Genomic DNA, 14,033 nt, shown 5'->3' on the forward strand with positions numbered 1-14,033 from the left:
GAGCAGTAAAACACTAGAACACGGACACAGAGAGGTTGTGGGATCTCTATCCTTGAAGATACTCAAAACTCACCTGGGTCAGGCCCCAGGCAACCTGACCTAAGTTGGTCCTGTGTTGAGTAGGGGGTGGACCAGACACCTCCAAAAGTCCCTTTGAACCTAAATTATTCTACAGTTCTAACTTGCTGTTTTTTCCTGTTTTTAAGGTGCAGCAGCAGATGAAGATCAACATTTATTCCATCAGTGACATAAATAAGCCCACTGCTACACCTATGCCACATGGACCAATTGCTTCATGTTTGCAAATTTGTATAGTGATTGATTGAGACTAATGTGGTGAAATATTTATAGTAACTAATCCACAAAAAGTGCCATTCCCCAGTCAAATATAACCTTACAATATCTTTTCATTAAAACCACAGGTATATCTTCAGGGTTAACTAGAAACAGGCTGCCTGAATTCCTTGTCTGCCCAGCCCAGAGGACATGGTGTGCTGAAGGTCACCAGTTCTGGGTCAGACCTACCCACAAGACTTTCCCAGGACAAAAAATTCTGTGCATAAGTAGCTAAAACTTTCTGGCAATAGGTAACCAGGCAGCTTTGGCAGATCTGTCTTCTGACTTAGATTTCATCTACACAGTCTGATCATGATTAAAATCTGAGTTAAAAAAAATATATATATATATATACACACACACATATATATATATAAAATTTCCTGCACACAGGTAACCCTGCCTCTGGCCAAGCCCAAGCACGTAACCAGCTTTCTCCGTAACATATTCCAGCCTCTTGCTTTCTGAAATACTACTCTTGTCTTCCTTCTGTTTTGAAGAAAGTCAACCAGCCAAAATTCCTTCTTTGTGCTTTTCCATTTTGTTCATTAATCATTATCTTGCTTTGAGGGCCACACTAAAAGGGAGACATTTCTCATCTGATCATCAAGCCAGGGAAGGAAAAACAGATATAGAGCTGGTGCTGTCTCCCTCTCTTCCCCATCAGACATACGGAAAGCTCATAACTAAACGCACCCAGCCTCGCTCTCAACAGCAGGGACAAGCAAACAGTTTTCTTAAGCTACGGCTGCATGACAGGTTGGCCCCAGCACTGAAGTGACTGGAGGTATTGCCATCTCCAGCCACTTGGCTCCATCTCCACCCCACAGTTCATCATGGCTCTGTTGCACAGCCGCAGCTGGTTGGGATATGTGCGTGCTACGGCCAGACCACTGAAACAATCTTGGATAAAAATAACCTTTAACATCCTTCCCCATTCCTTTTCCCTTCTTTATAAAAATACTGCTGGACATAGAATAAAGGAAGGAGGTATTGTAGAAAAAAATTACCTTGCAAACTGTTGTGTTAGAGCACCTCATTTAGAACAGCCACTTTTTATCTGTAGGACAATCACAGCAGTAACATCATGCACCAGAGAAAATGACAACATTTTTAGGGGTATTTCTTTCAAGCATACTGAATTCAAGACTGTACCCTGCAAATTAATTTTCAAGGGTGACAGAAGTTAGTTGGATAGGGCTGTTATTGCTAATAGCCAGAAAAGATCCACTTAATCACTTTTCATTTTTATTTGTAGAAGATAAAGAAACCTTTCTTTCCCTAACAGTTTCATGCCTGCTTCATTTCATTTCATCTAGACTGCAATATCTGTTTAATTTCATTTGATCGGTTTTCTAAGGGTCTTATAACTACCATGAACATGAAAGGTGCAACATAAATCACTCAAAAGCAATCCCCCTGCCCCCCCACAAACTCAAGATGACAGGGTAGAAGATAGTTGCCAATACAATTTTGTTTCTGGTCCCCGTCATGTGCAGTTGTAAGTTTTTAATGACCTTGGGAACTCTGTTTTGATCCTGTCCAAGCTGGATGACAGAATGAGGCAGGAGCACAATCAACAGAGTAGAAATCTGGAGAGCAAAGCCATTGACCTAAGGAGGAGGAGGCTGGAGGTTGTGCCATGAATGACAGCGAGAATAAGCTGAACAACGAGTATTAATATAATTATTGAACAGCTACGTTATTTACTATATTCTGTCCATACGAGCATACGAAGCAAATGTCTTGCAGTAGAAAACTGGAGGCGTTTTCTGGAAACGGTTTCAAAAGGGTGTGAGGGTACAACAACCATTTATGTAAGTATAAATATCAGTAATTGCTCATTAAGCTAAAACCTGAAAGTTGACTGGACAGATGTTTGACCTACACATTTAAACTTAAGATTGGAGGTGAAGAGATCTTTTGAATGTTTTTGGCAGGTCACCCTTTAACAGATGCTTTAGTATTATCCGGTAACAGGAGGTGCAGGTACGTCAAACTAAGTCTCTGGCTGTATCTGAACTGCAAATTCCATCTCACTTCCAAGCTGCGTTGAAGTACATTGGCAGAACAACATCCATCAGGGATGTGTCAAATGCTGACCACAGCAGTATTTGTCCTGTACAGAGGACAGCAGCCTGCAGGACAGTTGGATCTGCACACACATTGCATTAATAACAATGGACGGGGTGAAGACTGCACTTCAATAACGAACATCGGTTGAAGTACCTACTTATTTAAATGTTCAGAGAAACTTCTTGGGTTAACATTGACCAATATTTCACTACCAACTGCTAGGGCAAGGCTGTGCATACAATACGGCACCACAGGTCTCAGGCTAGTACCTCAGGCTGCTTCTCCTGGCTTAGAGGTTGATGGGATCAGTACTGTACTCAACCCTCAAAGTCTTACTGGAGAACCGTGCTTGGATTAGGACTGCAGGAGCCAGCCATCACTAGCAAACGGTTCCACATGCAAAAACAAAAAAATTTAAAATATCAGGTCAGCATCACAGCTGTGTCTATGTAGAGAAAAAAATGTTTCATTCATATTACAAATGCATTATACATATTACAGGCGCAATATACCTATTACATTACATGCACAAACAGAAGGAGCATTTTGGAGGTCACAGAGATGCTGACTGCTATTCTGAAGAACAGGTGAAACCAAATCTCCCTTTTGTTGCTTTCTCTAATACTACAGATCTACCTTAATGATTATTTATACTTTACTCTTCCAACTTTCCTCTCTCCTTTTATGTAAACATACTATAAATACAGACTTGGCATGAAGCCCATCAATCTATTGCTCAGTTCCCCTGATCCTAAAGGTCTTTCTCTGGACAAGCTGTGATTTAGCTCCAAGTTCCTGTAAGTCTTAGCAAATTCTTCTAACCTCCATCAGCACTAATGTGACACATGCCCTTGTACTGCTTAAGAGAGAACCAAATCTTGAGGAACAGGATCCAAATCTGTGCCATTTCAGATTGACTCCTGTGGAGCTCTTTATGGGCTGCCATCTTCTGTAGCTCCCATGAGCCCTTTATGAGTTCCTTGGGGTTTTGGAGGGAACACTAACAAAAGTCAGCGTATACTGTACATGCCACAGGACTTTGCCCTTAACAAGACCAAGACCTCTGGCCAGTGTCAGATAATCCGTCACTATAAGCCACTTGTATTCAAGCCAGATATTTATTGCTATTGATCTGCCTGGTCCTAGCGAAAGACTTTTGTTCTCCCAACCCAGGACTTTGACCTCAATTAAGTTATGAATTTCAATCCGATAGACTGCTCCACTTACCCTGCTGCTCTCCCTGACTGGATTAATTAGAATTAGCTAGGCTGGGAGTCACCCCGAGCGCCTCATGGATCATGTTATTTTAATAATAAATAAAGAGACAGCAGCAGCATACAAGGAAGGATTTTGAAAGATTGTTCATCCAAGAGCATCATTCAGGACCTGCCAATACTAATTTCTCTGAGTTTGATTACCTCATTTACTTCTTTTTATTTCTATTCATTAATTGAGTTTTATCCCCCATTACTTCAGCTCCCCAAATGTGCCCTTCCTATAAAGGAACCAGACACACACTATGCTGTTCCAAAGTTTTATTACTGCAGCTCATCAAAAGTATAGTTAGCAGGAATGGAATAGTCATTAAGCATTTAATAATCTAATAGTGCTGAGAAAATATATATATAATAGGGGGAGGGGAGAAGGAAGGGAGAGGGACGGGGCAACCCCGTCCATCGCTACAAAGCGGGCACTAAGGACTCTTTGTAGAGGTAGTTAATTGGCTGGTGGACAGAACTGATCGTCTTCAAGAAAGTACCACTAACACTAGAGAAAACACGTATCATTCAGGATATTTTCTGACAGTACAATAATGCCTTTGGAACGATGCTAAAACAGCTTAAATGCCACAGATATTTGACTGCAAAGAGGAAGTTTTTGAACTACTGAGTCGAGGCCCAATAGCTACATTATCTTTATCACTTCTCTGTATCAAAGCAATTGCATACTTGAAGATGTCTGTTTGCACAGGACGGTACTGAAATGGATTGTCTCAGTCATGTCACAGATATATTAGAGAGCTATTGACCCATATATGTACACTCATCACACTCGTTTTAATGTTTAATTGACTGGAACAGAAGAAATGGATTTAGAAGATGGAAGCTCACTCATTTTTTCAAAAGCTGGTACCCAGCTTGCAGAAAGCCAAGTCCTAACCCAAGAACAAACATGGCAGAGAACTTCAACACACTTTCCACCTTCCTGTAACTTCAGGCATTTGCTTTCTAAGAAGCCCTTCCCAGGACAGGGTGATTTATTTCAAAAAAGATGAGCCTTGCTGTAAGAGGACAAAGTCTCATTTCAACACAGGATGTCTAAGCTGTGACCACCATTCTGTCTGTTAAATAAATTTGAAAGTTACTCCAGGATAGGATTTTCTTGTTTTCTTCTAAAAGGGAGCAGTCAAGCAGTCACTTCCTGAAAGGCAGAGGGAGAAGAGCACCAGCATTTGGTCCCCTATGCAGGCAAGCCTGGCTTAGACCTCTGCTAGCCCTCGCCAATTCACATGGATTGCCAAAAGGCTGTTGATAGGTTCTCTCAAAGGCTCTTAAATGATCCCGCCGCAGAACAAGAGGAAAGGCTCTTGCACTGATAAATAACCGATTATAAAAGGTAAGAAAGACTGAATAGGAATAAATGATCACTTTGCCCAATTGCTGGTGATCACTGGAGTCTCAGCGGGACCTGTGCTAGGGCTTGGGTTGTCTGATCCACACATACACGAACTGGGGAAGCAGGCTGAGATTGGAGCATCCTAGTCTGGTACATCTTCCAAAGCAGCAAAACCAAAAGCTGACTGCAAAATGCTGCAAAAGGATCTCACACAGAGTGACAGGGTGAAAAACAGCAGATGAAAGTCAGTGCTGACAAATGCCAAGCAATGCACAGGTGGAGAAACAATCCCCAGCCTAAACACACAGCAGTGGGCACTGAACTAGCTACTACCACTTCGGAAACAGACTTTGAGTTATAATACACAGATCTATCGTAACACCAGCTCAGTATTCAATGGTAGATAATAAAAAGCAAACAGAAAGGAGGCATTAGAAAAGAAAGAGCAAACCAGAAAACATTACATTGCTTCATTAAAACTCAGGATGGTACCCAGGATGAAGGTGCAATGTGACGTGCTGCTCCTTTCACCTCAAAGCAAATATGGAAGAACTAGAAAAGATTCAAAGAGAAGTGACAAAGAGGAGCAAAGTCAGAGAGCAGCTTCCAGATGAGCAACTGACAAACAGATCAAACTTCTCAGTCTGAAACAGAAGTGATGAAGGGGAGCACGAGGGAGGCCTACGAAGGCAAAAGCAGCACAGAGAAGGTAACCAGGGGAACAATTATTCCTTGTTTCTCGTTATAGGAGAACTATGCGGTACCATAGGAAATGACTGAGCATTTGCTTTGGACTTGCCAAAGCAGTTAAACTGCAGAACTCACACTTGCATAAAATATTGGAAATCCAAGCAAGGGTAAGAGAAATTTATGAATGAAAAATCCATGAGCAAAAGATAACATCACCGGTTCAGGAAGCCTCCAAGCCACAGACTTCTGGGAAATGTAAGAAAATATCACTGTAATCTTACCCTGTTCTGTCCCACGAAGCATTCACTATTCTTCGCTGCTGGGGACAGGCTACTGAGCTAGAAAGACTTCTACACTGACAACCATTCTCATGGATACAAAAATATGAACAAGTTGAGAGATGGAAACCTCCTAAATTAGTTTTGCCATTTTGAGCGTTTCACTTCTAACCCATGGAGCCAAGAAGCAGTTAAAAGCAGAAATCTTATTTAAAAATCTAAACAAAATAAGCATAAAAACATTTCCCAACATTTAAAGTGTTAGAACAAAATGAATGCTATTTAAAAAAAACTAACAAGAGTACTTTGAACTAAAGACTGCAAATTCAGGAAGCCCCAGTGATACACTCAGATTTTTCTTTCTTTAAACAAGCTGAAAGAGATGACCAACAACAGATGAATACCAAAATTCCATTTGGGAAGTAAAACTGGGCTTTCTCCACATTGAAAAGTCCTCAGGGAAAAGGTGAGGGGCAGAATTTAACTCTTTCAAAACAGGGAAAGAGTTTTCAAGTGGCTGAATGCCAAAAAAGAAAGTTTTAGGAGCTGTCTCCCCCAAGCAAAGAACAGTTGGGTCGCTTGGCTAAGGTGGGTCCTCTGGCACTGAGAGGTGACACCTAGGACATGGGAAAGGAAGCAAGGTTAAAGACCACTTCTGTGACGATGTGGTCACCTGAAAAAACAGCTCAGCTGCCAGTTGTATCCCTCTTTGTGAGCTAACCAAACACCTTAATGAGGGACTAAAGCATTTCCAACAATGACTTTACAAATTACAGGTGATTTAGCACAGCCTATTTCAAAGGTGACCCGGAGACCAAGGGACAAAGGGGCATGGGACCATCCCATGTCCTCACAAGGAGGCATTCAAGTCAAGTTAAGCCTGTTCTGTGCATCTGCAAGGACATATAAAGGGGGAATCAGCCCACCTGCACAAAAGCTCCCTGCTGGGGCCTCTGTCTGTGAGGGCTTTGGCAGAGATTGCAACCCTTTTGCCACAAGACAGCAATGCTAGCGAGGCGCAGAAAAGGGTGCAGTGCCTCCCGATGTGGACAGTGGCCACACTCCCTGATCCTTCAGGAGGTAAAAAACTGCGTGCCTACCGCAGCGCAGCATTCCTCCTGTGCAGCAGAGCCCTCCCAAGGCACTGCCTACAAGCCACGCAATCTCACAGCAATCCCCATGAAACATGTGCTGCTATCCCGGTTTCCCTTGCCTTCCGTCCCTGCATTTTGGTTACCCTGAAAGCAGATAAAATTCAACTTAGATTATATGAGGGTAAAGTGATGGAGAACACTGCTAATTTTTCAGGAACTGCCCTTGAATTTTGTTTTTCCTTTTTCAAATACTAGTTTTGCATGTAGAGGCTGCAAGGACTGTGTGGATACTGAAGTCACCACTGGAGCAACACAGAAGCATGCAGTTTCTTAGCTGGTGAGCTTGCTTTGCCGGCATTGCCTTATGCTGCGCACGCGCGGCCTGAGCAAGGGTGCCAACCACTTTACTGCACCAGCAATGAGGCAGTGATTCCTAGGACTACAGGGACCAGAGAAAACAAAGACTGTACGCATCAAGCTGGAAGACGCAAAGGGACAACGCAACAAAATTCAGCATGCACGAGCAGCAGGAAACACTGTCATTTGTACAATCTCTGCTTTACGTTGATGAGGCTTGGGGTGTCTTCAGAAGCTGGCAGACAAAACACAGATAAATCTCTTCATCTCTCAGAAGACATTTGGAGCTGCAAATATTTTGCAAATGCTTCTGCTGAAAGGGACTTTCCTCTCAGTAGGTGAAATCAGCATCTGCTGAGTGGTGACCATTTAACATTCAACCTGCTGCCAATCTCCATTCCACAGAGAGACCTGCAGGAGAGACATGGAGCTGTGCCACTTCCAATAACTGTAGGACTGGCACCAAGTCAATGCTTTAATGTAGAAAGCTACCCTCTGTCACTAAGCAGATCTTTCCCTTTCTTCTGCCTAATAGATTTCACACCCATTGGCAACAGTGTCAATACTGAAGGGGCATAAGCCTGCAGTCTTCGGAGAGCTGCTTGGCAAAGCTGACAACAGAAAAACAGAGGGGGACCGGGAGTGGTAGGGAGGGGGATAAGGAAAGAAGAAAACTGTTGGAGTTAATTCTGTAGGTATACATTGTTCTTACCATCATCAGCCCTGGAATACCTAACCACTGCTTTGCCTCATCTTTCCACCTAGTTTCTTAATCTATTTGCCACTGTACTTTCCTACTACAGCAATGATTGATTCAGTAGTACCTGCAACATCCTTTGCTTGCTGCAAACATAACTAAGCCAAACCTCTGCAGCAATCATCAGATCAAGGAGAGGGTCTCTCCTATAAGCCAGGTTTGTGGTATGTTTAGGGGAAAATTTATACCAGGGACATTAACAGCAAGGGCACAAGGCTCTGATATGATTTCCTTTTTAATCTTGACCAGGTCTAGAAAATGGTTATAACAGCACAGTACTTTGACAGCTGGCATCTTACCTACAAGTGTGTGTGTACCAGTAAACTTGCAAAGGTGGTGGGCTCTGCATGCACTCACACAAACACACACTCGCTGGGGAGAGGGAAAACTGTGTAGACACAGCCTGTAGCCTTTGGTCCTTGCTCAGAACAGTCAAGGTGCCCGTATCACTTCCCTCCACTATCTCCCTATGGATACGGAAAAACAAAGGCACTAAGTACACTATGTAGGAGGCAGGGAAGGGATGCACGTTTGCTGAAGCCAGCTTTGTTTTTAAATGTCTACACAACGCCTCTATCACATGTGGCCCACGCAAAGACTGAAGCACTTCCCATTCATGCTGTGAAATCCAAATGAAAAACACTGGAAAGAAAAAAACAGAGGAACTGACGGGCAGGCAAACAGGCCTGACTTTTTTTCCTCCCTTCTTTTTATCCTATACACATGCAATCCTTTTAGAGTCAGGCAGGAAAATAAAGCCATACAAACAAAACAAAAAACAGACCACTACTCTTCGCAATCTTCGACATATCCATAATTTCTACTTCATTTCTAGCTAATGGTGGAAATTAGTCTTCGGACAGTTGATAAAAATCAACCTGTCTGCTGGGTTAGTACCATGATCTGTGGCCCAGCAACTACTTCTAGTACAATTGATTTTCCTTTTTGGCAACCAATAGGCCAGTCAATAATAATGTTGTTTGAGAAGGATTGAGTCATGAGGGAGATGAACCCTCCCTGCCATTTATTATGTTTGTATTGTCTCCATTTGAAAAGACTTTTTTTCAACGAGGACGTGAGTGAAGGTATTACAAGGGGACAGCTACTCCATGTCCTGGTCTCCAGAAGCCCTCTGACTCACAAGTGTGTTAGCATGCAAATAAAGAGGAAAGTGGCTGTCTGCTAGAGAAACACAGCAGGGGCCTGGGAGAAAAGAGAAGCTGGAGAGGCAACCACACTCCTCTTGCTACTCAAGATGCCTTTTAAAGAAAAAAAAATCCAGCTGTAACTCCCTCAAAATCACATGCTGCAAAATCACAATTGTGCTGCCCCATGGGAATTAGTACAAGATACAGCTGCAACGATCCTCTCTCCTGACCAAGACTGTGCCACTCGGGGTAGCTCTAATGTGGAGGACAGATGAGCGAACGAGGCCTGCAGGCCTCTTCCTTCCACTCAATGCGCCCTAGCAAATTTGCCCCTTCTCTGGAAGGCCCTGCAAGAGAGCCAGGTTGCATTCAGCTCTGGTTCCTGCGGGACAGACTACCAGAAAGCTGCAGCGTTTCCAAGACATCTCCCATCTTACTGTTGAACCTCTAATGAGACAGACATGTAGGACAAAAACAATTGTCCTAAGTGCGATTTCATTTGTCTTTGAAACTACTGCTGAAAAATCAGCACTGGCAACAAAGAGCTACCAGCTCTCACCGCAGACAGCATACACACTGGATGCCTTTCACGGAAACTGCAGATGTACGTGAATGAAAAAAGTGAAATGGCACATACTAGCAACAGACTTCCTAACCTGATGCTTTTCAGCTTTGGTTCTCAAGTTTCCTTCTCAAACCACACAGGGTCCATGGGTGACCAGGGAAAGCTTTCTCACAACAGGTTTAAATTCTCTATGCAGTGATCTGCAGCTCTCCTTGTAAAGTGAAATGTCAACAAATAAAACAAAAAATGAAGGTCCCAGTTATAACTCTTTTCTTCCTTGAAGCAGTCTATAATTTTAGCACAATTTTTAGCATAGGCAAATGACTACCATAACATTGATAAGCTGATTCATACAATCACACGACTGTGTAGTCTATAAATCATAAACTAAAAGATATTTAGATAAAATTTTACCTTAGCTGCTTTACCACGTATACAGAACTCTTAATTAGCCTATGTGTCAAGTGATAAAATTCTACTTAAAACTAATAATGTTTATTTTAGGACTTGTTCACAAAGATAGATATGCTTGAAAAGTGACAAATATTCCAGAATAGCTCCCCACATATTCCTGAGTGCACACCTTGAATGCATAAATTATTCTGGAGTAAAAAATACCCACAAGTGGAACAAAGTATAGCCACAGCAAGTCCAGGAGAAGCAAATCTACAGTGTACTGTTTTGGTTTTACAGACCTGAGAAGCCATTTGTCGTTCTCTCATTAGACACTTATTAGGCCATGATGCCCTCCACTTTTCTTAAAATAACACTAGTAATATTTCTATGCTCTTTAAACCCTGCGGAAGATGACAAATCAGAGCACAGAATCCTCCTTTTCCAAACCGCCTTATTTCCCTTGCTCTTGTAAGAGGAGGTGAACAGAGTGAAGAGATGCTCATGCTTTCCCAAGAGCACTCCTTTCATCTAGTAGGAACTGCTACCTTTCCACTTAGCATCGCTGCCAGACTGCAGGGCTCTGAAATGTGTTTGCAGGCATCTCACCTCTCTTCCCATCTGACGTGTTAAATGGTACCGCACAGAGCTGTGGAGGTGGAATGCAGCATGATGGATGATGGAGGAGGAGAGAATATGGATGACTTTACTGGCCTGCGATGGGAAAGGAGCATGACATGAGACTAAAGCTACACTTTGTGCCACTGAGGAGAGCTCCTCTGAACACTGGCTGAGCAGTACCTTATCCAGTTGTGCCTTCTCCTGCACACTGGCACCACAGCACCCAACTCACAAACAAGGTGGACATGCAAGGTCTCTGATCATGCCAGCCAGTTGCTTCCAGCACAGGACCACAGAAGATGCCACGGCACAGCTGCAAGGTAGTGTGAAGCTGGGATCCAGTGCTTCAGGTCTTGCACGCAATGCCTCTCCAGCTCCTGAGAACCTCCTTTTAAGGCCAGAGAAAATGTTGCAAGGAAAAACCATCCCTGTAGCAACTGGCATTTCACTAAGGGTAAAAGGTTTTCCTTTGCTGCTCATCCTTCTGCAAGGAAAACTTATTCGTATCTTCATATATTTTAAAGCTAGAAAGGCATATGATAATCATATCATCTGAGCTCCTTCATAACTACTAATGTTATGAATATAATACTTCCTTTCACTTCGTCACTCAATTAAAAGCCTACAATCCAAACAAGCAGTGCTCCAGTGGGAGGAGACTGGTTTTAGACTGATTCCCAAGTTCTGGATACTTCCAGCAGAGCTCCAAAATACCATACCACCACCCACTTTGAAATGGCCTCTGGCTCCAAAGATTTAGGTGATTCAATTACATAAATGCTCCTGTTCAACAAAGCAGAGAAGCCTGCTGCCTTTCTGCATCCCTTTGCCCATGGCAATCACTTACCACCTCTTTTCAAATGTGCTATTAGAGCTAATTATGAACAATCAGAATTTAATGGCTGCAGTTTCTCAGTGACATTAGTGAACCACCATTCTGAAACTACAGTACCCCGTTTAAAACAAAAAGCACAGACGCTCAACCACTGCAGCCCGGGAGCGTGAGGTTATTCCCAGAACTAGAGCCGTTTTGAGCACGCAGCAGGAATGAGTGGAAGCAGGCAACCTCTCCTCCCGCTCCGAAGCTGTCTGCCTAACACAGTGCAGAGCAGTAACTCTTTTGCCTCTCACACAGCCCCTTGATCCAGAGACTGCAAGTGCTTCTACAAGGACAAGCACTATTTGAGCTGAACTAAAACAGGGCAGCGAAAGGTGAATAAGGCACATTCACAGGCACAGTGAACTTGTGTGACTTGTTCCAGGTCACCCAGCAGAGAGCTACCAGTCACCTTCTGCTTAGGACAGCTAAATCCTTCAGCACACTCTAAGAGAGCCAAGACGGAAGAGCACTTATTAGGAAGGTAATGGAAGAGAGTGTAAATCATTTGGGCTTTTTGACTAACTTTTTAGAAGGATACTAAAACACAGGCTTTTTTTTTTTTCTCTTTTAATTTTGGTCTATATGATTTCTCTCCTTTACTATCTGCTCTTAACCCTCATAATCCCTAATTTATCCTTTACTTCCTGTGCTGCCTGCATTTAGGACCTGCTGCAAAATTGAATGAGACAGGGAAACATCTGAAGACCTGAGCAGTGGGTGGAAATCGCAGAGCCTGTTTGCACGCTGGGCTTTGGCAGAGTGCTGCGTGCAGCCTGGAGAAGGAATTTCCACGGAGAGCACATCTTTCTGAAATAACAGTGCCACTGATTCAAGCCACCAGAGACTCCCTTACACTTAACCCACCCTTCTTTATAGCCCACACATTAACTGACAGTGCATTTGGTAATGTATAATAGCAGATATTGCAGTGTTTATGGTCTGTTAGGAAGCCAGAATTCTTCCCTCTCCCTTTTTCTTTTGGTAGCTCTTTAAAAAATTCCTTCTGCTCCTGCTTTGGATGTGAAATCTTTCAGGGTAAAAGTCAAGATTAAAAAAATAGAAAAATAAACATTAGGTCACTAAGTCTTGAAATGTTATTGCAATTTATATATGGCTGAGAATAAAAAAGTGTCTGCCTTCTCTGGGAACATACCTATGTGCAAACCAAGACCTTTATAAGAAAATTCTCCTTTATTACCTTGGTGGAAAAAAATCAAAGATTGATTTTCTTTTTATGGCTATTATTAACCTTTTGTTACTGGCCAAAAATAATCTGGTTAGAAAACGTGCAATACATCATAAAGAAAAAAACCAGAAAAAGAATTTAATAGAAAATTAATGTTCAGGGGAAAAAAAGATGATTCTTCCTTCAGCCTTGTCTTCTAAGAGTCAGAACATACCGCGGGAAAAATGAGACAAATGTCAAAAAGCGGTGAATTTTCAGACTGCTGCTACAGTACAGCACTGCAAACAGAAACATCTCCTGGGCTGTCACGGTGAAGGGGACGGGAAGGTGTTTGATCCTACCTCTCTCTGATTTCAAGCCCAAGCTGTTTAGAAATTCATCTGACATGTCACTCACGGAGCTCTGCATGAAAGGTGTCTGCCCACCCTGACAGCGGGGCCTGCAGAGGCAGCCACGCAGCTCCGCTATTCGCACTGGCTCCACCGCCTTCCTTCAAGGTGAGGAAAACAGTCCTCTGGATAACAGACACCTCTGAGGCCTAAGCATGAAGCTAAGTATCTCACCAGCTACAACAGAGCCGTGGCTCCTAATGTACATCCCACCCGCAATTCTGCCCAAGCAAAGGCAAGAAAGACTATTTGACAAAGATTTCATGTTCGTGTAAATAGTAACATGGCTTTTTCTATCCTATGAACATTAGAGGTCTGCTGAGAACCCTGCAGGTCACAGCTGTGCTTAGGTCTCTCTGGTATGATTTCCCAAAGCGCTTGTCACTGGGCTGTTGAAGAGACTGTTGGTACAAGCTAGCAGATTTATCAAAATAGGTGCCTCCACCTCCAAACCGGGCAGGAGAACAAAGCCAACAAAAGCCACTGTGGTAAAGAGCAGTCAATCCTAATTTGACAGAAATATGTTGAACAGTTATTTCAGAACATGATCACATTTACACAGATCAGCCCTTATCTACAACAAACTGGCAAAACTAGGAGTATTGGCTCATGAACACAGGCAGATTCCAGTTGGATGGTGGAATGAA

At 42.9% G+C, this 14,033-nt stretch overlaps 1 protein-coding gene across 1 annotated transcript in view; it reads right to left on the reverse strand.

Moving 5' to 3' along the window:
* Positions 1-14,033, reverse strand: part of ACBD6 (acyl-CoA binding domain containing 6) — a 90,467-nt gene that overhangs the window by 31,067 nt on the left and 45,367 nt on the right. The gene's annotated exons all lie outside the window — the stretch shown is intronic.

The sequence above is a fragment of the Dromaius novaehollandiae genome, chromosome 8, assembly GCF_036370855.1.
Source record: "Dromaius novaehollandiae isolate bDroNov1 chromosome 8, bDroNov1.hap1, whole genome shotgun sequence".
Taxonomy (NCBI): domain Eukaryota; kingdom Metazoa; phylum Chordata; class Aves; order Casuariiformes; family Dromaiidae; genus Dromaius; species Dromaius novaehollandiae.